The 25,246-nt window shown below is 43.8% G+C and overlaps 21 non-coding genes across 21 annotated transcripts; all 21 read right to left on the minus strand.

The window, feature by feature from the left end:
- Positions 1–942: 942 nt before the first annotated feature.
- On the minus strand, positions 943–1,015 carry trnak-uuu (transfer RNA lysine (anticodon UUU)). Its single transcript has one exon. It is a non-coding gene; the product is annotated as a tRNA-Lys (tRNA).
- Positions 1,016–2,151: 1,136 nt separating this feature from the next.
- Positions 2,152–2,224, minus strand: trnak-uuu (transfer RNA lysine (anticodon UUU)). Its single transcript has one exon. It is a non-coding gene; the product is annotated as a tRNA-Lys (tRNA).
- A 1,136-nt stretch (positions 2,225–3,360) lies between these two features.
- On the minus strand, positions 3,361–3,433 carry trnak-uuu (transfer RNA lysine (anticodon UUU)). Its single transcript has one exon. It is a non-coding gene; the product is annotated as a tRNA-Lys (tRNA).
- Positions 3,434–4,569: 1,136 nt separating this feature from the next.
- trnak-uuu (transfer RNA lysine (anticodon UUU)) lies at positions 4,570–4,642 on the minus strand. Its single transcript has one exon. It is a non-coding gene; the product is annotated as a tRNA-Lys (tRNA).
- A 1,136-nt stretch (positions 4,643–5,778) lies between these two features.
- Positions 5,779–5,851, minus strand: trnak-uuu (transfer RNA lysine (anticodon UUU)). The gene has a single exon. It is a non-coding gene; the product is annotated as a tRNA-Lys (tRNA).
- A 1,136-nt stretch (positions 5,852–6,987) lies between these two features.
- On the minus strand, positions 6,988–7,060 carry trnak-uuu (transfer RNA lysine (anticodon UUU)). The gene has a single exon. It is a non-coding gene; the product is annotated as a tRNA-Lys (tRNA).
- Positions 7,061–8,196: 1,136 nt separating this feature from the next.
- trnak-uuu (transfer RNA lysine (anticodon UUU)) lies at positions 8,197–8,269 on the minus strand. Its single transcript has one exon. It is a non-coding gene; the product is annotated as a tRNA-Lys (tRNA).
- A 1,136-nt stretch (positions 8,270–9,405) lies between these two features.
- Positions 9,406–9,478, minus strand: trnak-uuu (transfer RNA lysine (anticodon UUU)). The gene has a single exon. It is a non-coding gene; the product is annotated as a tRNA-Lys (tRNA).
- A 1,136-nt stretch (positions 9,479–10,614) lies between these two features.
- trnak-uuu (transfer RNA lysine (anticodon UUU)) lies at positions 10,615–10,687 on the minus strand. The gene has a single exon. It is a non-coding gene; the product is annotated as a tRNA-Lys (tRNA).
- A 1,136-nt stretch (positions 10,688–11,823) lies between these two features.
- On the minus strand, positions 11,824–11,896 carry trnak-uuu (transfer RNA lysine (anticodon UUU)). Its single transcript has one exon. It is a non-coding gene; the product is annotated as a tRNA-Lys (tRNA).
- A 1,136-nt stretch (positions 11,897–13,032) lies between these two features.
- trnak-uuu (transfer RNA lysine (anticodon UUU)) lies at positions 13,033–13,105 on the minus strand. The gene has a single exon. It is a non-coding gene; the product is annotated as a tRNA-Lys (tRNA).
- A 1,136-nt stretch (positions 13,106–14,241) lies between these two features.
- On the minus strand, positions 14,242–14,314 carry trnak-uuu (transfer RNA lysine (anticodon UUU)). The gene has a single exon. It is a non-coding gene; the product is annotated as a tRNA-Lys (tRNA).
- A 1,135-nt stretch (positions 14,315–15,449) lies between these two features.
- trnak-uuu (transfer RNA lysine (anticodon UUU)) lies at positions 15,450–15,522 on the minus strand. Its single transcript has one exon. It is a non-coding gene; the product is annotated as a tRNA-Lys (tRNA).
- A 1,136-nt stretch (positions 15,523–16,658) lies between these two features.
- Positions 16,659–16,731, minus strand: trnak-uuu (transfer RNA lysine (anticodon UUU)). Its single transcript has one exon. It is a non-coding gene; the product is annotated as a tRNA-Lys (tRNA).
- Positions 16,732–17,868: 1,137 nt separating this feature from the next.
- trnak-uuu (transfer RNA lysine (anticodon UUU)) lies at positions 17,869–17,941 on the minus strand. Its single transcript has one exon. It is a non-coding gene; the product is annotated as a tRNA-Lys (tRNA).
- Positions 17,942–19,077: 1,136 nt separating this feature from the next.
- trnak-uuu (transfer RNA lysine (anticodon UUU)) lies at positions 19,078–19,150 on the minus strand. The gene has a single exon. It is a non-coding gene; the product is annotated as a tRNA-Lys (tRNA).
- A 1,135-nt stretch (positions 19,151–20,285) lies between these two features.
- Positions 20,286–20,358, minus strand: trnak-uuu (transfer RNA lysine (anticodon UUU)). The gene has a single exon. It is a non-coding gene; the product is annotated as a tRNA-Lys (tRNA).
- Positions 20,359–21,494: 1,136 nt separating this feature from the next.
- Positions 21,495–21,567, minus strand: trnak-uuu (transfer RNA lysine (anticodon UUU)). The gene has a single exon. It is a non-coding gene; the product is annotated as a tRNA-Lys (tRNA).
- Positions 21,568–22,703: 1,136 nt separating this feature from the next.
- trnak-uuu (transfer RNA lysine (anticodon UUU)) lies at positions 22,704–22,776 on the minus strand. The gene has a single exon. It is a non-coding gene; the product is annotated as a tRNA-Lys (tRNA).
- A 1,136-nt stretch (positions 22,777–23,912) lies between these two features.
- Positions 23,913–23,985, minus strand: trnak-uuu (transfer RNA lysine (anticodon UUU)). The gene has a single exon. It is a non-coding gene; the product is annotated as a tRNA-Lys (tRNA).
- Positions 23,986–25,121: 1,136 nt separating this feature from the next.
- trnak-uuu (transfer RNA lysine (anticodon UUU)) lies at positions 25,122–25,194 on the minus strand. The gene has a single exon. It is a non-coding gene; the product is annotated as a tRNA-Lys (tRNA).
- Positions 25,195–25,246: the final 52 nt, after the last annotated feature.

A 25,246-nucleotide genomic window follows, 5' to 3' on the forward strand; every position in this document is an offset into this window, starting at 1 on the left:
TTGTGAGAAATGCAGGGACCTACACTTCATCATATTTATTACTGGCTTCAATCAACCATCACAGAGTTTTTCATATTCAGTTGTCATGTGGACACTGTGGTGGTGCTGCTGTAATGCGACAAATGGCAGTGATAAGTAACCAATGGCACATAGACAGATTAAGTGAGTGGGCACAACTATGGCAACTGCAGTTCAATGTGCGTGACATAATCTACTTTCGAAGCAAGTAACATAATTCCCAGCATTTTTCTAAATGATGTGAAGCAACTGAGTGACAAGGAGGATAATAGTTCGTGAGTTGAAGTTCACACATCAATAAAAACTGGTAGACATGTTCAAAACAACATCAAATTTCGAACATAACGCTGCTCTTTACCTCAAGGGGTCCTGCGCTACATGCGGGAGTGTACAAGGCGTCAGATGTATGGAACATTTTCATAAGCCATCGAGAACACTTCATTCAGTTGAGGATCATCTCCTGACGAAGAATATCCTGGCGTTGGAGAGTGAGCCTCACAGATCCACCACAATGATAAGGGCCTTGCAATTTCAATGACGAGCATAATTTGTACAAAGATTGATTGTGAAAGATTGACGAGCAATCAAGCCAATGTATGTAAAAGTTAAAATGAATTGAGACGCTCAATACGGGCGCTCAATATTTCCTCTCTTGGGCAAATCACAAACAAGAGGCAAAATGATCAGATTTGTCGTCGGACTTGCAGCAGCAAAATCAGCCCATCAGATAAACAGAGGTAGAAATATGGACACCTATAGTAAAACAGGGAACGACTATGCTCGTGGTAATCGAGCTTTCATGATTGCAAGCTGTGGATTTTCAGCAGATCGTTTTCTGAGGAAGGCAAGATGGTCTGACCTTGTCAGTTTGTGTTTTATCAGGCTGCACGAACGTGGAAATTAAAAGTCGTGCTTTAAACACAACGCCCGAACAGGGACTTGAACCCTGGACCCTCAGATTAAAAGTCTGATGCTCTACCGACTGAGCTATCCAGGCTCTAACACAGCATACCCAATCTGCGACCATCACTGTCTGACACGAATCGCTCCCTCCTCCAGGCTTTGCAATACCTTCTGTCGTGCACTCGCCTGCACAGCGCATTGCTGTCACAGAATGGTTTCCACCTGCAAGATTGACAGAAGAAATAGGCTCCATTCGACAATCGGCTCATTTGTGAGCAGCGGCATGAATTGTGAGAAATGCAGGGACCTACACTTCATCATATTTATTACTGGCTTCAATCAACCATCACAGAGTTTTTCATATTCAGTTGTCATGTGGACACTGTGGTGGTGCTGCTGTAATGCGACAAATGGCAGTGATAAGTAACCAATGGCACATAGACAGATTAAGTGAGTGGGCACAACTATGGCAACTGCAGTTCAATGTGCGTGACATAATCTACTTTCGAAGCAAGTAACATAATTCCCAGCATTTTTCTAAATGATGTGAAGCAACTGAGTGACAAGGAGGATAATAGTTCGTGAGTTGAAGTTCACACATCAATAAAAACTGGTAGACATGTTCAAAACAACATCAAATTTCGAACATAACGCTGCTCTTTACCTCAAGGGGTCCTGCGCTACATGCGGGAGTGTACAAGGCGTCAGATGTATGGAACATTTTCATAAGCCATCGAGAACACTTCATTCAGTTGAGGATCATCTCCTGACGAAGAATATCCTGGCGTTGGAGAGTGAGCCTCACAGATCCACCACAATGATAAGGGCCTTGCAATTTCAATGACGAGCATAATTTGTACAAAGATTGATTGTGAAAGATTGACGAGCAATCAAGCCAATGTATGTAAAAGTTAAAATGAATTGAGACGCTCAATACGGGCGCTCAATATTTCCTCCCTTGGGCAAATCACAAACAAGAGGCAAAATGATCAGATTTGTCGTCGGACTTGCAGCAGCAAAATCAGCCCATCAGATAAACAGAGGTAGAAATATGGACACCTATAGTAAAACAGGGAACGACTATGCTCGTGGAAATCGAGCTCTCATGATTGCAAGCTGTGGATTTTCAGCAGTTCGTTTTCTGAGGAAGGCAAGATGGTCTGACCTTGTCAGTTTGTGTTTTATCAGGCTGCACGAACGTGGAAATTAAAAGTCGTGCTTTAAACACAACGCCCGATCAGGGACTTGAACCCTGGACCCTCAGATTAAAAGTCTGATGCTCTACCGACTGAGCTATCCAGGCTCGAACGCAGCGTACCCAATCTGCGAACATCACTGTCTGACACGAATCGCTCCCTCCTCCAGGCTTTGCAATACCTTCTGTCGTGCACTCGCCTGCACAGCGCATTGCTGTCACAGAATGGTTTCCACCTGCAAGATTGACAGAAGAAATAGGCTCCATTCGACAATCGGCTCATTTGTGAGCAGCGGCATGAATTGTGAGAAATGCAGGGACCTACACTTCATCATATTTATTACTGGCTTCAATCAACCATCACAGAGTTTTTCATATTCAGTTGTCATGTGGACACTGTGGTGGTGCTGCTGTAATGCGACAAATGGCAGTGATAAGTAACCAATGGCACATAGACAGATTAAGTGAGTGGGCACAACTATGGCAACTGCAGTTCAATGTGCGTGACATAATCTACTTTCGAAGCAAGTAACATAATTCCCAGCATTTTTCTAAATGATGTGAAGCAACTGAGTGACAAGGAGGATAATAGTTCGTGAGTTGAAGTTCACACATCAATAAAAACTGGTAGACATGTTCAAAACAACATCAAATTTCGAACATAACGCTGCTCTTTACCTCAAGGGGTCCTGCGCTACATGCGGGAGTGTACAAGGCGTCAGATGTATGGAACATTTTCATAAGCCATCGAGAACACTTCATTCAGTTGAGGATCATCTCCTGACGAAGAATATCCTGGCGTTGGAGAGTGAGCCTCACAGATCCACCACAATGATAAGGGCCTTGCAATTTCAATGACGAGCATAATTTGTACAAAGATTGATTGTGAAAGATTGACGAGCAATCAAGCCAATGTATGTAAAAGTTAAAATGAATTGAGACGCTCAATACGGGCGCTCAATATTTCCTCCCTTGGGCAAATCACAAACAAGAGGCAAAATGATCAGATTTGTCGTCGGACTTGCAGCAGCAAAATCAGCCCATCAGATAAACAGAGGTAGAAATATGGACACCTATAGTAAAACAGGGAACGACTATGCTCGTGGAAATCGAGCTCTCATGATTGCAAGCTGTGGATTTTCAGCAGATCGTTTTCTGAGGAAGGCAAGATGGTCTGACCTTGTCAGTTTGTGTTTTATCAGGCTGCACGAACGTGGAAATTAAAAGTCGTGCTTTAAACACAACGCCCGAACAGGGACTTGAACCCTGGACCCTCAGATTAAAAGTCTGATGCTTTACCGACTGAGCTATCCAGGCTCTAACGCAGCATACCCAATCTGCGACCATCACTGTCTGACACGAATCGCTCCCTCCTCCAGGCTTTGCAATACCTTCTGTCGTGCACTCGCCTGCACAGCGCATTGCTGTCACAGAATGGTTTCCACCTGCAAGATTGACAGAAGAAATAGGCTCCATTCGACAATCGGCTCATTTGTGAGCAGCGGCATGAATTGTGAGAAATGCAGGGACCTACACTTCATCATATTTATTACTGGCTTCAATCAACCATCACAGAGTTTTTCATATTCAGTTGTCATGTGGACACTGTGGTGGTGCTGCTGTAATGCGACAAATGGCAGTGATAAGTAACCAATGGCACATAGACAGATTAAGTGAGTGGGCACAACTATGGCAACTGCAGTTCAATGTGCGTGACATAATCTACTTTCGAAGCAAGTAACATAATTCCCAGCATTTTTCTAAATGATGTGAAGCAACTGAGTGACAAGGAGGATAATAGTTCGTGAGTTGAAGTTCACACATCAATAAAAACTGGTAGACATGTTCAAAACAACATCAAATTTCGAACATAACGCTGCTCTTTACCTCAAGGGGTCCTGCGCTACATGCGGGAGTGTACAAGGCGTCAGATGTATGGAACATTTTCATAAGCCATCGAGAACACTTCATTCAGTTGAGGATCATCTCCTGACGAAGAATATCCTGGCGTTGGAGAGTGAGCCTCACAGATCCACCACAATGATAAGGGCCTTGCAATTTCAATGACGAGCATAATTTGTACAAAGATTGATTGTGAAAGATTGACGAGCAATCAAGCCAATGTATGTAAAAGTTAAAATGAATTGAGACGCTCAATACGGGCGCTCAATATTTCCTCCCTTGGGCAAATCACAAACAACAGGCAAAATGATCAGATTTGTCGTCGGACTTGCAGCAGCAAAATCAGCCCATCAGATAAACAGAGGTAGAAATATGGACACCTATAGTAAAACAGGGAACGACTATGCTCGTGGAAATCGAGCTTTCATGATTGCAAGCTGTGGATTTTCAGCAGATCGTTTTCTGAGGAAGGCAAGATGGTCTGACCTTGTCAGTTTGTGTTTTATCAGGCTGCACGAACGTGGAAATTAAAAGTCGTGCTTTAAACACAACGCCCGAACAGGGACTTGAACCCTGGACCCTCAGATTAAAAGTCTGATGCTCTACCGACTGAGCTATCCAGGCTCGAACGCAGCATACCCAATCTGCGAACATCACTGTCTGACACGAATCGCTCCCTCCTCCAGGCTTTGCAATACCTTCTGTCGTGCACTCGCCTGCACAGCGCATTGCTGTCACAGAATGGTTTCCACCTGCAAGATTGACAGAAGAAATAGGCTCCATTCGACAATCGGCTCATTTGTGAGCAGCGGCATGAATTGTGAGAAATGCAGGGACCTACACTTCATCATATTTATTACTGGCTTCAATCAACCATCACAGAGTTTTTCATATTCAGTTGTCATGTGGACACTGTGGTGGTGCTGCTGTAATGCGACAAATGGCAGTGATAAGTAACCAATGGCACATAGACAGATTAAGTGAGTGGGCACAACTATGGCAACTGCAGTTCAATGTGCGTGACATAATCTACTTTCGAAGCAAGTAACATAATTCCCAGCATTTTTCTAAATGATGTGAAGCAACTGAGTGACAAGGAGGATAATAGTTCGTGAGTTGAAGTTCACACATCAATAAAAACTGGTAGACATGTTCAAAACAACATCAAATTTCGAACATAACGCTGCTCTTTACCTCAAGGGGTCCTGCGCTACATGCGGGAGTGTACAAGGCGTCAGATGTATGGAACATTTTCATAAGCCATCGAGAACACTTCATTCAGTTGAGGATCATCTCCTGACGAAGAATATCCTGGCGTTGGAGAGTGAGCCTCACAGATCCACCACAATGATAAGGGCCTTGCAATTTCAATGACGAGCATAATTTGTACAAAGATTGATTGTGAAAGATTGACGAGCAATCAAGCCAATGTATGTAAAAGTTAAAATGAATTGAGACGCTCAATACGGGCGCTCAATATTTCCTCCCTTGGGCAAATCACAAACAAGAGGCAAAATGATCAGATTTGTCGTCAGACTTGCAGCAGCAAAATCAGCCCATCAGATAAACAGAGGTAGAAATATGGACACCTATAGTAAAACAGGGAACGACTATGCTCGTGGAAATCGAGCTCTCATGATTGCAAGCTGTGGATTTTCAGCAGTTCGTTTTCTGAGGAAGGCAAGATGGTCTGACCTTGTCAGTTTGTGTTTTATCAGGCTGCACGAACGTGGAAATTAAAAGTCGTGCTTTAAACACAACGCCCGAACAGGGACTTGAACCCTGGACCCTCAGATTAAAAGTCTGATGCTCTACCGACTGAGCTATCCAGGCTCTAACGCAGCATACCCAATCTGCGACCATCACTGTCTGACACGAATCGCTCCCTCCTCCAGGCTTTGCAATACCTTCTGTCGTGCACTCGCCTGCACAGCGCATTGCTGTCACAGAATGGTTTCCACCTGCAAGATTGACAGAAGAAATAGGCTCCATTCGACAATCGGCTCATTTGTGAGCAGCGGCATGAATTGTGAGAAATGCAGGGACCTACACTTCATCATATTTATTACTGGCTTCAATCAACCATCACAGAGTTTTTCATATTCAGTTGTCATGTGGACACTGTGGTGGTGCTGCTGTAATGCGACAAATGGCAGTGATAAGTAACCAATGGCACATAGACAGATTAAGTGAGTGGGCACAACTATGGCAACTGCAGTTCAATGTGCGTGACATAATCTACTTTCGAAGCAAGTAACATAATTCCCAGCATTTTTCTAAATGATGTGAAGCAACTGAGTGACAAGGAGGATAATAGTTCGTGAGTTGAAGTTCACACATCAATAAAAACTGGTAGACATGTTCAAAACAACATCAAATTTCGAACATAACGCTGCTCTTTACCTCAAGGGGTCCTGCGCTACATGCGGGAGTGTACAAGGCATCAGATGTATGGAACATTTTCATAAGCCATCGAGAACACTTCATTCAGTTGAGGATCATCTCCTGACGAAGAATATCCTGGCGTTGGAGAGTGAGCCTCACAGATCCACCACAATGATAAGGGCCTTGCAATTTCAATGACGAGCATAATTTGTACAAAGATTGATTGTGAAAGATTGACGAGCAATCAAGCCAATGTATGTAAAAGTTAAAATGAATTGAGACGCTCAATACGGGCGCTCAATATTTCCTCCCTTGGGCAAATCACAAACAAGAGGCAAAATGATCAGATTTGTCGTCGGACTTGCAGCAGCAAAATCAGCCCATCAGATAAACAGAGGTAGAAATATGGACACCTATAGTAAAACAGGGAACGACTATGCTCGTGGAAATCGAGCTCTCATGATTGCAAGCTGTGGATTTTCAGCAGTTCGTTTTCTGAGGAAGGCAAGATGGTCTGACCTTGTCAGTTTGTGTTTTATCAGGCTGCACGAACGTGGAAATTAAAACTCGTGCTTTAAACACAACGCCCTAACAGGGACTTGAACCCTGGACCCTCAGATTAAAAGTCTGATGCTCTACCGACTGAGCTATCCAGGCTCTAACGCAGCATACCCAATCTGCGACCATCACTGTCTGACACGAATCGCTCCCTCCTCCAGGCTTTGCAATACCTTCTGTCGTGCACTCGCCTGCACAGCGCATTGCTGTCACAGAATGGTTTCCACCTGCAAGATTGACAGAAGAAATAGGCTCCATTCGACAATAGGCTCATTTGTGAGCAGCGGCATGAATTGTGAGAAATGCAGGGACCTACACTTCATCATATTTATTACTGGCTTCAATCAACCATCACAGAGTTTTTCATATTCAGTTGTCATGTGGACACTGTGGTGGTGCTGCTGTAATGCGACAAATGGCAGTGATAAGTAACCAATGGCACATAGACAGATTAAGTGAGTGGGCACAACTATGGCAACTGCAGTTCAATGTGCGTGACATAATCTACTTTCGAAGCAAGTAACATAATTCCCAGCATTTTTCTGAATGATGTGAAGCAACTGAGTGACAAGGAGGATAATAGTTCGTGAGTTGAAGCTCACACATCAATAAAAACTGGTAGACATGTTCAAAACAACATCAAATTTCGAACATAACGCTGCTCTTTACCTCAAGGGGTCCTGCGCTACATGCGGGAGTGTACAAGGCGTCAGATGTATGGAACATTTTCATAAGCCATCGAGAACACTTCATTCAGTTGAGGATCATCTCCTGACGAAGAATATCCTGGCGTTGGAGAGTGAGCCTCACAGATCCACCACAATGATAAGGGCCTTGCAATTTCAATGACGAGCATAATTTGTACAAAGATTGATTGTGAAAGATTGACGAGCAATCAAGCCAATGTATGTAAAAGTTAAAATGAATTGAGACGCTCAATACGGGCGCTCAATATTTCCTCCCTTGGGCAAATCACAAACAAGAGGCAAAATGATCAGATTTGTCGTCGGACTTGCAGCAGCAAAATCAGCCCATCAGATAAACAGAGGTAGAAATATGGACACCTATAGTAAAACAGGGAACGACTATGCTCGTGGAAATCGAGCTCTCATGATTGCAAGCTGTGGATTTTCAGCAGTTCGTTTTCTGAGGAAGGCAAGATGGTCTGACCTTGTCAGTTTGTGTTTTATCAGGCTGCACGAACGTGGAAATTAAAAGTCGTGCTTTAAACACAACGCCCGAACAGGGACTTGAACCCTGGACCCTCAGATTAAAAGTCTGATGCTCTACCGACTGAGCTATCCAGGCTCTAACGCAGCATACCCAATCTGCGACCATCACTGTCTGACACGAATCGCTCCCTCCTCCAGGCTTTGCAATACCTTCTGTCGTGCACTCGCCTGCACAGCGCATTGCTGTCACAGAATGGTTTCCACCTGCAAGATTGACAGAAGAAATAGGCTCCATTCGACAATAGGCTCATTTGTGAGCAGCGGCATGAATTGTGAGAAATGCAGGGACCTACACTTCATCATATTTATTACTGGCTTCAATCAACCATCACAGAGTTTTTCATATTCAGTTGTCATGTGGACACTGTGGTGGTGCTGCTGTAATGCGACAAATGGCAGTGATAAGTAACCAATGGCACATAGACAGATTAAGTGAGTGGGCACAACTATGGCAACTGCAGTTCAATGTGCGTGACATAATCTACTTTCGAAGCAAGTAACATAATTCCCAGCATTTTTCTGAATGATGTGAAGCAACTGAGTGACAAGGAGGATAATAGTTCGTGAGTTGAAGTTCACACATCAATAAAAACTGGTAGACATGTTCAAAACAACATCAAATTTCGAACATAACGCTGCTCTTTACCTCAAGGGGTCCTGCGCTACATGCGGGAGTGTACAAGGCGTCAGATGTATGGAACATTTTCATAAGCCATCGAGAACACTTCATTCAGTTGAGGATCATCTCCTGACGAAGAATATCCTGGCGTTGGAGAGTGAGCCTCACAGATCCACCACAATGATAAGGGCCTTGCAATTTCAATGACGAGCATAATTTGTACAAAGATTGATTGTGAAAGATTGACGAGCAATCAAGCCAATGTATGTAAAAGTTAAAATGAATTGAGACGCTCAATACGGGCGCTCAATATTTCCTCCCTTGGGCAAATCACAAACAAGAGGCAAAATGATCAGATTTGTCGTCGGACTTGCAGCAGCAAAATCAGCCCATCAGATAAACAGAGGTAGAAATATGGACACCTATAGTAAAACAGGGAACGACTATGCTCGTGGTAATCGAGCTTTCATGATTGCAAGCTGTGGATTTTCAGCAGATCGTTTTCTGAGGAAGGCAAGATGGTCTGACCTTGTCAGTTTGTGTTTTATCAGGCTGCACGAACGTGGAAATTAAAAGTCGTGCTTTAAACACAACGCCCGAACAGGGACTTGAACCCTGGACCCTCAGATTAAAAGTCTGATGCTCTACCGACTGAGCTATCCAGACTCTAACGCAGCATACCCAATCTGCGACCATCACTGTCTGACACGAATCGCTCCCTCCTCCAGGCTTTGCAATACCTTCTGTCGTGCACTCGCCTGCACAGCGCATTGCTGTCACAGAATGGTTTCCACCTGCAAGATTGACAGAAGAAATAGGCTCCATTCGACAATCGGCTCATTTGTGAGCAGCGGCATGAATTGTGAGAAATGCAGGGACCTACACTTCATCATATTTATTACTGGCTTCAATCAACCATCACAGAGTTTTTCATATTCAGTTGTCATGTGGACACTGTGGTGGTGCTGCTGTAATGCGACAAATGGCAGTGATAAGTAACCAATGGCACATAGACAGATTAAGTGAGTGGGCACAACTATGGCAACTGCAGTTCAATGTGCATGACATAATCTACTTTCGAAGCAAGTAACATAATTCCCAGCATTTTTCTAAATGATGTGAAGCAACTGAGTGACAAGGAGGATAATAGTTCGTGAGTTGAAGTTCACACATCAATAAAAACTGGTAGACATGTTCAAAACAACATCAAATTTCGAACATAACGCTGCTCTTTACCTCAAGGGGTCCTGCGCTACATGCGGGAGTGTACAAGGCGTCAGATGTATGGAACATTTTCATAAGCCATCGAGAACACTTCATTCAGTTGAGGATCATCTCCTGACGAAGAATATCCTGGCGTTGGAGAGTGAGCCTCACAGATCCACCACAATGATAAGGGCCTTGCAATTTCAATGACGAGCATAATTTGTACAAAGATTGATTGTGAAAGATTGACGAGCAATCAAGCCAATGTATGTAAAAGTTAAAATGAATTGAGACGCTCAATACGGGCGCTCAATATTTCCTCCCTTGGGCAAATCACAAACAAGAGGCAAAATGATCAGATTTGTCGTCAGACTTGCAGCAGCAAAATCAGCCCATCAGATAAACAGAGGTAGAAATATGGACACCTATAGTAAAACAGGGAACGACTATGCTCGTGGAAATCGAGCTCTCATGATTGCAAGCTGTGGATTTTCAGCAGTTCGTTTTCTGAGGAAGGCAAGATGGTCTGACCTTGTCAGTTTGTGTTTTATCAGGCTGCACGAACGTGGAAATTAAAAGTCGTGCTTTAAACACAACGCCCGAACAGGGACTTGAACCCTGGACCCTCAGATTAAAAGTCTGATGCTCTACCGACTGAGCTATCCAGGCTCGAACGCAGCATACCCAATCTGCGAACATCACTGTCTGACACGAATCGCTCCCTCCTCCAGGCTTTGCAATACCTTCTGTCGTGCACTCGCCTGCACAGCGCATTGCTGTCACAGAATGGTTTCCACCTGCAAGATTGACAGAAGAAATAGGCTCCATTCGACAATCGGCTCAATTGTGAGCAGCGGCATGAATTGTGAGAAATGCAGGGACCTACACTTCATCATATTTATTACTGGCTTCAATCAACCATCACAGAGTTTTTCATATTCAGTTGTCATGTGGACACTGTGGTGGTGCTGCTGTAATGCGACAAATGGCAGTGATAAGTAACCAATGGCACATAGACAGATTAAGTGAGTGGGCACAACTATGGCAACTGCAGTTCAATGTGCGTGACATAATCTACTTTCGAAGCAAGTAACATAATTCCCAGCATTTTTCTAAATGATGTGAAGCAACTGAGTGACAAGGAGGATAATAGTTCGTGAGTTGAAGTTCACACATCAATAAAAACTGGTAGACATGTTCAAAACAACATCAAATTTCGAACATAACGCTGCTCTTTACCTCAAGGGGTCCTGCGCTACATGCGGGAGTGTACAAGGCGTCAGATGTATGGAACATTTTCATAAGCCATCGAGAACACTTCATTCAGTTGAGGATCATCTCCTGACGAAGAATATCCTGGCGTTGGAGAGTGAGCCTCACAGATCCACCACAATGATAAGGGCCTTGCAATTTCAATGACGAGCATAATTTGTACAAAGATTGATTGTGAAAGATTGAGGAGCAATCAAGCCAATGTATGTAAAAGTTAAAATGAATTGAGACGCTCAATACGGGCGCTCAATATTTCCTCCCTTGGGCAAATCACAAACAAGAGGCAAAATGATCAGATTTGTCGTCGGACTTGCAGCAGCAAAATCAGCCCATCAGATAAACAGAGGTAGAAATATGGACACCTATAGTAAAACAGGGAACGACTATGCTCGTGGAAATCGAGCTCTCATGATTGCAAGCTGTGGATTTTCAGCAGTTCGTTTTCTGAGGAAGGCAAGATGGTCTGACCTTGTCAGTTTGTGTTTTATCAGGCTGCACGAACGTGGAAATTAAAAGTCGTGCTTTAAACACAACACCCGAACAGGGACTTGAACCCTGGACCCTCAGATTAAAAGTCTGATGCTCTACCGACTGAGCTATCCAGGCTCTAACGCAGCATACCCAATCTGCGACCATCACTGTCTGACACGAATCGCTCCCTCCTCCAGGCTTTGCAATACCTTCTGTCGTGCACTCGCCTGCACAGCGCATTGCTGTCACAGAATGGTTTCCACCTGCAAGATTGACAGAAGAAATAGGCTCCATTCGACAATCGGCTCATTTGTGAGCAGCGGCATGAATTGTGAGAAATGCAGGGACCTACACTTCATCATATTTATTACTGGCTTCAATCAACCATCACAGAGTTTTTCATATTCAGTTGTCATGTGGACACTGTGGTGGTGCTGCTGTAATGCGACAAATGGCAGTGATAAGTAACCAATGGCACATAGACAGATTAAGTGAGTGGGCACAACTATGGCAACTGCAGTTCAATGTGCGTGACATAATCTACTTTCGAAGCAAGTAACATAATTCCCAGCATTTTTCTAAATGATGTGAAGCAACTGAGTGACAAGGAGGATAATAGTTCGTGAGTTGAAGTTCACACATCAATAAAAACTGGTAGACATGTTCAAAACAACATCAAATTTCGAACATAACGCTGCTCTTTACCTCAAGGGGTCCTGCGCTACATGCGGGAGTGTACAAGGCGTCAGATGTATGGAACATTTTCATAAGCCATCGAGAACACTTCATTCAGTTGAGGATCATCTCCTGACGAAGAATATCCTGGCGTTGGAAAGTGAGCCTCACAGATCCACCACAATGATAAGGGCCTTGCAATTTCAATGACGAGCATAATTTGTACAAAGATTGATTGTGAAAGATTGAGGAGCAATCAAGCCAATGTATGTAAAAGTTAAAATGAATTGAGACGCTCAATACGGGCGCTCAATATTTCCTCCCTTGGGCAAATCACAAACAAGAGGCAAAATGATCAGATTTGTCGTCGGACTTGCAGCAGCAAAATCAGCCCATCAGATAAACAGAGGTAGAAATATGGACACCTATAGTAAAACAGGGAACGACTATGCTCGTGGAAATCGAGCTCTCATGATTGCAAGCTGTGGATTTTCAGCAGTTCGTTTTCTGAGGAAGGCAAGATGGTCTGACCTTGTCAGTTTGTGTTTTATCAGGCTGCACGAACGTGGAAATTAAAAGTCGTGCTTTAAACACAACACCCAAACAGGGACTTGAACCCTGGACCCTCAGATTAAAAGTCTGATGCTCTACCGACTGAGCTATCCAGGCTCTAACGCAGCATACCCAATCTGCGACCATCACTGTCTGACACGAATCGCTCCCTCCTCCAGGCTTTGCAATACCTTCTGTCGTGCACTCGCCTGCACAGCGCATTGCTGTCACAGAATGGTTTCCACCTGCAAGATTGACAGAAGAAATAGGCTCCATTCGACAATCGGCTCATTTGTGAGCAGCGGCATGAATTGTGAGAAATGCAGGGACCTACACTTCATCATATTTATTACTGGCTTCAATCAACCATCACAGAGTTTTTCATATTCAGTTGTCATGTGGACACTGTGGTGGTGCTGCTGTAATGCGACAAATGGCAGTGATAAGTAACCAATGGCACATAGACAGATTAAGTGAGTGGGCACAACTATGGCAACTGCAGTTCAATGTGCGTGACATAATCTACTTTCGAAGCAAGTAACATAATTCCCAGCATTTTTCTAAATGATGTGAAGCAACTGAGTGACAAGGAGGATAATAGTTCGTGAGTTGAAGTTCACACATCAATAAAAACTGGTAGACATGTTCAAAACAACATCAAATTTCGAACATAACGCTGCTCTTTACCTCAAGGGGTCCTGCGCTACATGCGGGAGTGTACAAGGCGTCAGATGTATGGAACATTTTCATAAGCCATCGAGAACACTTCATTCAGTTGAGGATCATCTCCTGACGAAGAATATCCTGGCGTTGGAAAGTGAGCCTCACAGATCCACCACAATGATAAGGGCCTTGCAATTTCAATGACGAGCATAATTTGTACAAAGATTGATTGTGAAAGATTGAGGAGCAATCAAGCCAATGTATGTAAAAGTTAAAATGAATTGAGACGCTCAATACGGGCGCTCAATATTTCCTCCCTTGGGCAAATCACAAACAAGAGGCAAAATGATCAGATTTGTCGTCGGACTTGCAGCAGCAAAATCAGCCCATCAGATAAACAGAGGTAGAAATATGGACACCTATAGTAAAACAGGGAACGACTATGCTCGTGGAAATCGAGCTCTCATGATTGCAAGCTGTGGATTTTCAGCAGTTCGTTTTCTGAGGAAGGCAAGATGGTCTGACCTTGTCAGTTTGTGTTTTATCAGGCTGCACGAACGTGGAAATTAAAAGTCGTGCTTTAAACACAACACCCAAACAGGGACTTGAACCCTGGACCCTCAGATTAAAAGTCTGATGCTCTACCGACTGAGCTATCCAGGCTCTAACGCAGCATACCCAATCTGCGACCATCACTGTCTGACACGAATCGCTCCCTCCTCCAGGCTTTGCAATACCTTCTGTCGTGCACTCGCCTGCACAGCGCATTGCTGTCACAGAATGGTTTCCACCTGCAAGATTGACAGAAGAAATAGGCTCCATTCGACAATCGGCTCATTTGTGAGCAGCGGCATGAATTGTGAGAAATGCAGGGACCTACACTTCATCATATTTATTACTGGCTTCAATCAACCATCACAGAGTTTTTCATATTCAGTTGTCATGTGGACACTGTGGTGGTGCTGCTGTAATGCGACAAATGGCAGTGATAAGTAACCAATGGCACATAGACAGATTAAGTGAGTGGGCACAACTATGGCAACTGCAGTTCAATGTGCGTGACATAATCTACTTTCGAAGCAAGTAACATAATTCCCAGCATTTTTCTAAATGATGTGAAGCAACTGAGTGACAAGGAGGATAATAGTTCGTGAGTTGAAGTTCACACATCAATAAAAACTGGTAGACATGTTCAAAACAACATCAAATTTCGAACATAACGCTGCTCTTTACCTCAAGGGGTCCTGCGCTACATGCGGGAGTGTACAAGGCGTCAGATGTATGGAACATTTTCATAAGCCATCGAGAACACTTCATTCAGTTGAGGATCATCTCCTGACGAAGAATATCCTGGCGTTGGAGAGTGAGCCTCACAGATCCACCACAATGATAAGGGCCTTCAATTTCAATGACGAGCATAATTTGTACAAAGATTGATTGTGAAAGATTGAGGAGCAATCAAGCCAATGTATGTAAAAGTTAAAATGAATTGAGACGCTCAATACGGGCGCTCAATATTTCCTCCCTTGGGCAAATCACAAACAAGAGGCAAAATGATCAGATTTGTCGTCGGACTTGCAGCAGCAAAATCAGCCCATCAGATAAACAGAGGTAGAAATATGGACACCTATAGTAAAACAGGGAACGACTATGCTCGTGGAAATCGAGCTCTCATGATTGCAAGCTGTGGATTTTCAGCAGTTCGTTTTCTGAGGAAGGCAAGATGGTCTGACCTTGTCAGTTTGTGTTTTATCAGGCTGCACGAACGTGGAAATTAAAAGTCGTGCTTTAAACACAACACCCGAACAGGGACTTGAACCCTGGACCCTCAGATTAAAAGTCTGATGCTCTACCGACTAAGCTATCCAGGCTCTAACACAGCATACCCAATCTGCGACCATCACTGTCTGACACGAATCGCTCCCTCCTCCAGGCTTTGCAATACCTTCTGTCGTGCACTCGCCTGCACAGCGCATTGCTGTCACAGAATGGTTTCCACCTGCAAGATTGACAGAAGAAATAGGCTCCATTCGACAATCGGCTCATTTGTGAGCAGCGGCATGAATTGTGAGAAATGCAGGGCCCTACACTTCATCATATTTATTACTGGCTTCAATCAACCATCACAGAGTTTTTCATATTCAGTTGTCATGTGGACACTGTGGTGGTGCTGCTGTAATGCGACAAATGGCAGTGATAAGTAACCAATGGCACATAGACAGATTAAGTGAGTGGGCACAACTATGGCAACTGCAGTTCAATGTGCGTGACATAATCTACTTTCGAAGCAAGTAACATAATTCCCAGCATTTTTCTAAATGATGTGAAGCAACTGAGTGACAAGGAGGATAATAGTTCGTGAGTTGAAGTTCACACATCAATAAAAACTGGTAGACATGTTCAAAACAACATCAAATTTCGAACATAACGCTGCTCTTTACCTCAAGGGGTCCTGCGCTACATGCGGGAGTGTACAAGGCGTCAGATGTATGGAACATTTTCATAAGCCATCGAGAACACTTCATTCAGTTGAGGATCATCTCCTGACGAAGAATATCCTGGCGTTGGAGAGTGAGCCTCACAGATCCACCACAATGATAAGGGCCTTGCAATTTCAATGACGAGCATAATTTGTACAAAGATTGATTGTGAAAGATTGACGAGCAATCAAGCCAATGTATGTAAAAGTTAAAATGAATTGAGACGCTCAATACGGGCGCTCAATATTTCCTCCCTTGGGCAAATCACAAACAAGAGGCAAAATGATCAGATTTGTCGTCGGACTTGCAGCAGCAAAATCAGCCCATCAGATAAACAGAGGTAGAAATATGGACACCTATAGTAAAACAGGGAACAACTATGCTCGTGGAAATTGAGCTCTCATGATTGCAAGCTGTGGATTTTCAGCAGTTCGTTTTCTGAGGAAGGCAAGATGGTCTGACCTTGTCAGTTTGTGTTTTATCAGGCTGCACGAACGTGGAAATTAAAACTCGTGCTTTAAACACAACACCCGAACAGGGACTTGAACCCTGGACCCTCAGATTAAAAGTCTGATGCTCTACCGACTGAGCTATCCAGGCTCTAACGCAGCATACCCAATCTGCGACCATCACTGTCTGACACGAATCGCTCCCTCCTCCAGGCTTTGCAATACCTTCTGTCGTGCACTCGCCTGCACAGCGCATTGCTGTCACAGAATGGTTTCCACCTGCAAGATTGACAGAAGAAATAGGCTCCATTCGACAATCGGCTCATTTGTGAGCAGCGGCATGAATTGTGAGAAATGCAGGGACCTACACTTCATCATATTTATTACTGGCTTCAATCAACCATCACAGAGTTTTTCATATTCAGTTGTCATGTGGACACTGTGGTGGTGCTGCTGTAATGCGACAAATGGCAGTGATAAGTAACCAATGGCACATAGACAGATTAAGTGAGTGGGCACAACTATGGCAACTGCAGTTCAATGTGCGTGACATAATCTACTTTCGAAGCAAGTAACATAATTCCCAGCATTTTTCTAAATGATGTGAAGCAACTGAGTGACAAGGAGGATAATAGTTCGTGAGTTGAAGTTCACACATCAATAAAAACTGGTAGACATGTTCAAAACAACATCAAATTTCGAACATAACGCTGCTCTTTACCTCAAGGGGTCCTGCGCTACATGCGGGAGTGTACAAGGCGTCAGATGTATGGAACATTTTCATAAGCCATCGAGAACACTTCATTCAGTTGAGGATCATCTCCTGACGAAGAATATCCTGGCGTTGGAAAGTGAGCCTCACAGATCCACCACAATGATAAGGGCCTTGCAATTTCAATGACGAGCATAATTTGTACAAAGATTGATTGTGAAAGATTGAGGAGCAATCAAGCCAATGTATGTAAAAGTTAAAATGAATTGAGACGCTCAATACGGGCGCTCAATATTTCCTCCCTTGGGCAAATCACAAACAAGAGGCAAAATGATCAGATTTGTCGTCGGACTTGCAGCAGCAAAATCAGCCCATCAGATAAACAGAGGTAGAAATATGGACACCTATAGTAAAACAGGGAACGACTATGCTCGTGGAAATCGAGCTCTCATGATTGCAAGCTGTGGATTTTCAGCAGTTCGTTTTCTGAGGAAGGCAAGATGGTCTGACCTTGTCAGTTTGTGTTTTATCAGGCTGCACGAACGTGGAAATTAAAAGTCGTGCTTTAAAACACAACACCCAAACAGGGACTTGAACCCTGGACCCTCAGATTAAAAGTCTGATGCTCTACCGACTGAGCTATCCAGGCTCTAACGCAGCATACCCAATCTGCGACCATCACTGTCTGACACGAATCGCTCCCTCCTCCAGGCTTTGCAATACCTTCTGTCGTGCACTCGCCTGCACAGCGCATTGCTGTCACAGAATGGTTTCCACCTGCAAGATTGACAGAAGAAATAGGCTCCATTCGACAATCGGCTCATTTGTGAGCAGCGGCATGAATTGTGAGAAATGCAGGGACCTACACTTCATCATATTTATTACTGGCTTCAATCAACCATCACAGAGTTTTTCATATTCAGTTGTCATGTGGACACTGTGGTGGTGCTGCTGTAATGCGACAAATGGCAGTGATAAGTAACCAATGGCACATAGACAGATTAAGTGAGTGGGCACAACTATGGCAACTGCAGTTCAATGTGCGTGACATAATCTACTTTCGAAGCAAGTAACATAATTCCCAGCATTTTTCTAAATGATGTGAAGCAACTGAGTGACAAGGAGGATAATAGTTCGTGAGTTGAAGTTCACACATCAATAAAAACTGGTAGACATGTTCAAAACAACATCAAATTTCGAACATAACGCTGCTCTTTACCTCAAGGGGTCCTGCGCTACATGCGGGAGTGTACAAGGCGTCAGATGTATGGAACATTTTCATAAGCCATCGAGAACACTTCATTCAGTTGAGGATCATCTCCTGACGAAGAATATCCTGGCGTTGGAAAGTGAGCCTCACAGATCCACCACAATGATAAGGGCCTTGCAATTTCAATGACGAGCATAATTTGTACAAAGATTGATTGTGAAAGATTGACGAGCAATCAAGCCAATGTATGTAAAAGTTAAAATGAATTGAGACGCTCAATACGGGCGCTCAATATTTCCTCCCTTGGGCAAATCACAAACAAGAGGCAAAATGATCAGATTTGTCGTCGGACTTGCAGCAGCAAAATCAGCCCATCAGATAAACAGAGGTAGAAATATGGACACCTATAGTAAAACAGGGAACGACTATGCTCGTGGAAATCGAGCTCTCATGATTGCAAGCTGTGGATTTTCAGCAGTTCGTTTTCTGAGGAAGGCAAGATGGTCTGACCTTGTCAGTTTGTGTTTTATCAGGCTGCACGAACGTGGAAATTAAAAGTCGTGCTTTAAACACAACACCCAAACAGGGACTTGAACCCTGGACCCTCAGATTAAAAGTCTGATGCTCTACCGACTGAGCTATCCAGGCTCTAACGCAGCATACCCAATCTGCGACCATCACTGTCTGACACGAATCGCTCCCTCCTCCAGGCTTTGCAATACCTTCTGTCGTGCACTCGCCTGCACAGCGCATTGCTGTCACAGAATGGTTTCCACCTGCAAGATTGACAGAAGAAATAGGCTCCATTCGACAATCGGCTCATTTGTGAGCAGCGGCATGAATTGTGAGAAATGCAGGGACCTACACTTCATCATATTTATTACTGGCTTCAATCAACCATCACAGAGTTTTTCATATTCAGTTGTCATGTGGACACTGTGGTGGTGCTGCTGTAATGCGACAAATGGCAGTGATAAGTAACCAATGGCACATAGACAGATTAAGTGAGTGGGCACAACTATGGCAACTGCAGTTCAATGTGCGTGACATAATCTACTTTCGAAGCAAGTAACATAATTCCCAGCATTTTTCTAAATGATGTGAAGCAACTGAGTGACAAGGAGGATAATAGTTCGTGAGTTGAAGTTCACACATCAATAAAAACTGGTAGACATGTTCAAAACAACATCAAATTTCGAACATAACGCTGCTCTTTACCTCAAGGGGTCCTGCGCTACATGCGGGAGTGTACAAGGCGTCAGATGTATGGAACATTTTCATAAGCCATCGAGAACACTTCATTCAGTTGAGGATCATCTCCTGACGAAGAATATCCTGGCGTTGGAGAGTGAGCCTCACAGATCCACCACAATGATAAGGGCCTTCAATTTCAATGACGAGCATAATTTGTACAAAGATTGATTGTGAAAGATTGAGGAGCAATCAAGCCAATGTATGTAAAAGTTAAAATGAATTGAGACGCTCAATACGGGCGCTCAATATTTCCTCCCTTGGGCAAATCACAAACAAGAGGCAAAATGATCAGATTTGTCGTCGGACTTGCAGCAGCAAAATCAGCCCATCAGATAAACAGAGGTAGAAATATGGACACCTATAGTAAAACAGGGAACGACTATGCTCGTGGAAATCGAGCTCTCATGATTGCAAGCTGTGGATTTTCAGCAGTTCGTTTTCTGAGGAAGGCAAGATGGTCTGACCTTGTCAGTTTGTGTTTTATCAGGCTGCACGAACGTGGAAATTAAAAGTCGTGCTTTAAACACAACACCCGAACAGGGACTTGAACCCTGGACCCTCAGATTAAAAGTCTGATGCTCTACCGACTGAGCTATCCAGGCTCTAACACAGCATACCCAATCTGCGACCATCACTGTCTGACACGAATCGCTCCCTCCTCCAGGCTTTGCAATACCTTCTGTCGTGCACTCGCCTGCACAGCGCATTGCTGTCACAGAATGGTTTCCACCTGCAAGATTGACAGAAGAAATAGGCTCCATTCGACAATCGGCTCATTTGTGAGCAGCGGCATGAATTGTGAGAAATGCAGGGCCCTACACTTCATCATATTTATTACTGGCTTCAATCAACCATCACAGAGTTTTTCATATTCAGTTGTCATGTGGACACTGTGGTGGTGCTGCTGTAATGCGACAAATGGCAGTGATAAGTAACCAATGGCACATAGACAGATTAAGTGAGTGGGCACAACTATGGCAACTGCAGTTCAATGTGCGTGACATAATCTACTTTCGAAGCAAGTAACATAATTCCCAGCATTTTTCTAAATGATGTGAAGCAACTGAGTGACAAGGAGGATAATAGTTCGTGAGTTGAAGTTCACACATCAATAAAAACTGGTAGACATGTTCAAAACAACATCAAATTTCGAACATAACGCTGCTCTTTACCTCAAGGGGTCCTGCGCTACATGCGGGAGTGTACAAGGCGTCAGATGTATGGAACATTTTCATAAGCCATCGAGAACACTTCATTCAGTTGAGGATCATCTCCTGACGAAGAATATCCTGGCGTTGGAGAGTGAGCCTCACAGATCCACCACAATGATAAGGGCCTTGCAATTTCAATGACGAGCATAATTTGTACAAAGATTGATTGTGAAAGATTGACGAGCAATCAAGCCAATGTATGTAAAAGTTAAAATGAATTGAGACGCTCAATACGGGCGCTCAATATTTCCTCCCTTGGGCAAATCACAAACAAGAGGCAAAATGATCAGATTTGTCGTCGGACTTGCAGCAGCAAAATCAGCCCATCAGATAAACAGAGGTAGAAATATGGACACCTATAGTAAAACAGGGAACGACTATGCTCGTGGAAATCGAGCTCTCATGATTGCAAGCTGTGGATTTTCAGCAGTTCGTTTTCTGAGGAAGGCAAGATGGTCTGACCTTGTCAGTTTGTGTTTTATCAGGCTGCACGAATGTGGAAATTAAAACTCGTGCTTTAAACACAACGCCCGAACAGGGACTTGAACCCTGGACCCTCAGATTAAAAGTCTGATGCTCTACCGACTGAGCTATCCAGGCTCTAACGCAGCATACCCAATCTGCGACCATCACTGTCTGACACGAATCGCTCCCTCCTCCAGGCTTTGCAATACCTTCTGTCGTGCACTCGCCTGAACAGCGCATTGCTGTCACAGAATGGTTTCCACCTGCAAGATGGACAGAAGAAATAGGCTCCATTCGACAATCGGCTCATTTGTGAGCAGCGGCATGAATTGTGAGAAATGCAGGGACCTACACTTCATCATATTTATTACTGGCTTCAATCAACCATCACAGAGTTTTTCATATTCAGTTGTCATGTGGACACTGTGGTGGTGCTGCTGTAATGCGACAAATGGCAGTGATAAGTAACCAATGGCACATAGACAGATTAAGTGAGTGGGCACAACTATGGCAACTGCAGTTCAATGTGCGTGACATAATCTACTTTCGAAGCAAGTAACATAATTCCCAGCATTTTTCTAAATGATGTGAAGCAACTGAGTGACAAGGAGGATAATAGTTCGTGAGTTGAAGTTCACACATCAATAAAAACTGGTAGACATGTTCAAAACAACATCAAATTTCGAACATAACGCTGCTCTTTACCTCAAGGGGTCCTGCGCTACATGCGGGAGTGTACAAGGCGTCAGATGTATGGAACATTTTCATAAGCCATCGAGAACACTTCATTCAGTTGAGGATCATCTCCTGACGAAGAATATCCTGGCGTTGGAGAGTGAGCCTCACAGATCCACCACAATGATAAGGGCCTTGCAATTTCAATGACGAGCATAATTTGTACAAAGATTGATTGTGAAAGATTGACGAGCAATCAAGCCAATGTATGTAAAAGTTAAAATGAATTGAGACGCTCAATACGGGCGCTCAATATTTCCTCCCTTGGGCAAATCACAAACAAGAGGCAAAATGATCAGATTTGTCGTCGGACTTGCAGCAGCAAAATCAGCCCATCAGATAAACAGAGGTAGAAATATGGACACCTATAGTAAAACAGGGAACGACTATGCTCGTGGTAATCGAGCTTTCATGATTGCAAGCTGTGGATTTTCAGCAGATCGTTTTCTGAGGAAGGCAAGATGGTCTGACCTTGTCAGTTTGTGTTTTATCAGGCTGCACGAACGTGGAAATTAAAAGTCGTGCTTTAAACACAACGCCCGAACAGGGACTTGAACCCTGGACCCTCAGATTAAAAGTCTGATGCTCTACCGACTGAGCTATCCAGGCTCGAACGCAGCATACCCAATCTGCGAACATCACTGTCTGACACGAATCGCTCCCTCCTCCAGGCTTTGCAATACCTTCTGTCGTGCACTCGCCTGCACAGCGCATTGCTGTCACAGAATGGTTTCCACCTGCAAGATTGACAGAAGAAATAGGCTCCATTCGACAATCGGCTCATTTGTGAGCAGCGGCATGAATTGTGAGAAATGCAGGGACCTACACTTCATCATATTTATTACTGGCTTCAATCAACCATCACAGAGTTTTTCATATTCAGTTGTCATGTGGACACTGTGGTGGTGCTGCTGTAATGCTACAAATGGCAGTGATAAGTAACCAATGGCACATAGACAGATTAAGTGAGTGGGCACAACTATGGCAACTGCAGGTCAATGTGCGTGACATAATCTACTTTCGAAGCAAGTAACATAATTCCCAGCATTTTTCTAAATGATGTGAAGCAACTGAGTGACAAGGAGGATAATAGTTCGTGAGTTGAAGTTCACACATCAATAAAAACTGGTAGACATGTTCAAAACAACATCAAATTTCGAACATAACGCTGCTCTTTACCTCAAGGGGTCCTGCGCTACATGCGGGAGTGTACAAGGCGTCAGATGTATGGAACATTTTCATAAGCCATCGAGAACACTTCATTCAGTTGAGGATCATCTCCTGACGAAGAATATCCTGGCGTTGGAGAGTGAGCCTCACAGATCCACCACAATGATAAGGGCCTTGCAATTTCAATGACGAGCATAATTTGTACAAAGATTGATTGTGAAAGATTGACGAGCAATCAAGCCAATGTATGTAAAAGTTAAAATGAATTGAGACGCTCAATACGGGCGCTCAATATTTCCTCCCTTGGGCAAATCACAAACAAGAGGCAAAATGATCAGATTTGTCGTCGGACTTGCAGCAGCAAAATCAGCCCATCAGATAAACAGAGGTAGAAATATGGACACCTATAGTAAAACAGGGAACGACTATGCTCGTGGAAATCGAGCTCTCATGATTGCAAGCTGTGGATTTTCAGCAGATCGTTTTCTGAGGAAGGCAAGATGGTCTGACCTTGTCAGTTTGTGTTTTATCAGGCTGCACGAACGTGGAAATTAAAAGTCGTGCTTTAAACACAACACCCGAACAGGGACTTGAACCCTGGACCCTCAGATTAAAAGTCTGATGCTCTACCAACTGAGCTATCCAGGCTCAAACGCAGCATACCCAATCTGCGACCATCACTGTCTGACACGAATCGCTCCCTCCTCCAGGCTTTGCAATACCTTCTGTCGTGCACTCGCCTGCACAGCGCATTGCTGTCACAGAATGGTTTCCACCTGCAAGATTGACAGAAGAAATAGGCTCCATTCGACAATCGGCTCATTTGTGAGCAGCGGCATGAATTGTGAGAAATGCAGGGACCTACACTTCATCATATTTATTACTGGCTTCAATCAACCATCACAGAGTTTTTCATATTCAGTTGTCATGTGGACACTGTGGTGGTGCTGCTGTAATGCGACAAATGGCAGTGATAAGTAACCAATGGCACATAGACAGATTAAGTGAGTGGGCACAACTATGGCAACTGCAGTTCAATGTGCGTGACATAATCTACTTTCGAAGCAAGTAACATAATTCCCAGCATTTTTCTAAATGATGTGAAGCAACTGAGTGACAAGGAGGATAATAGTTCGTGAGTTGAAGTTCACACATCAATAAAAACTGGTAGACATGTTCAAAACAACATCAAATTTCGAACATAATGCTGCTCTTTACCTCAAGGGGTCCTGCGCTACATGCGGGAGTGTACAAGGCGTCAGATGTATGGAACATTTTCATAAGCCATCGAGAACACTTCATTCAGTTGAGGATCATCTCCTGACGAAGAATATCCTGGCGTTGGAGAGTGAGCCTCACAGATCCACCACAATGATAAGGGCCTTGCAATTTCAATGACGAGCATAATTTGTACAAAGATTGATTGTGAAAGATTGACGAGCAATCAAGCCAATGTATGTAAAAGTTAAAATGAATTGAGACGCTCAATACGGGCGCTCAATATTTCCTCCCTTGGGCAAATCACAAACAAGAGGCAAAATGATCAGATTTGTCGTCGGACTTGCAGCAGCAAAATCAGCCCATCAGATAAACAGAGGTAGAAATATGGACACCAAAAGTAAAACAGGGAACGACTATGCTCGTGGAAATCGAGCTCTCATGATTGCAAGCTGTGGATTTTCTGCAGATCGTTTTCTGAGGAAGGCAAGATGGTCTGACCTTGTCAGTTTGTGTTTTATCAGGCTGCACGAACGTGGAAATTAAAACTCGTGCTTTAAACACAACGCCCGAACAGGGACTTGAACCCTGGACCCTCATATTAAAAGTCTGATGCTCTACCGACTGAGCTATCCAGGCTCAAAGGCAGCATACCCAATCTGCGACCATCACTGTCTGACACGAATCGCTC

The sequence above is a fragment of the Pristiophorus japonicus genome, chromosome 3, assembly GCF_044704955.1.
Source record: "Pristiophorus japonicus isolate sPriJap1 chromosome 3, sPriJap1.hap1, whole genome shotgun sequence".
Taxonomy (NCBI): Eukaryota; Metazoa; Chordata; class Chondrichthyes; family Pristiophoridae; genus Pristiophorus; species Pristiophorus japonicus.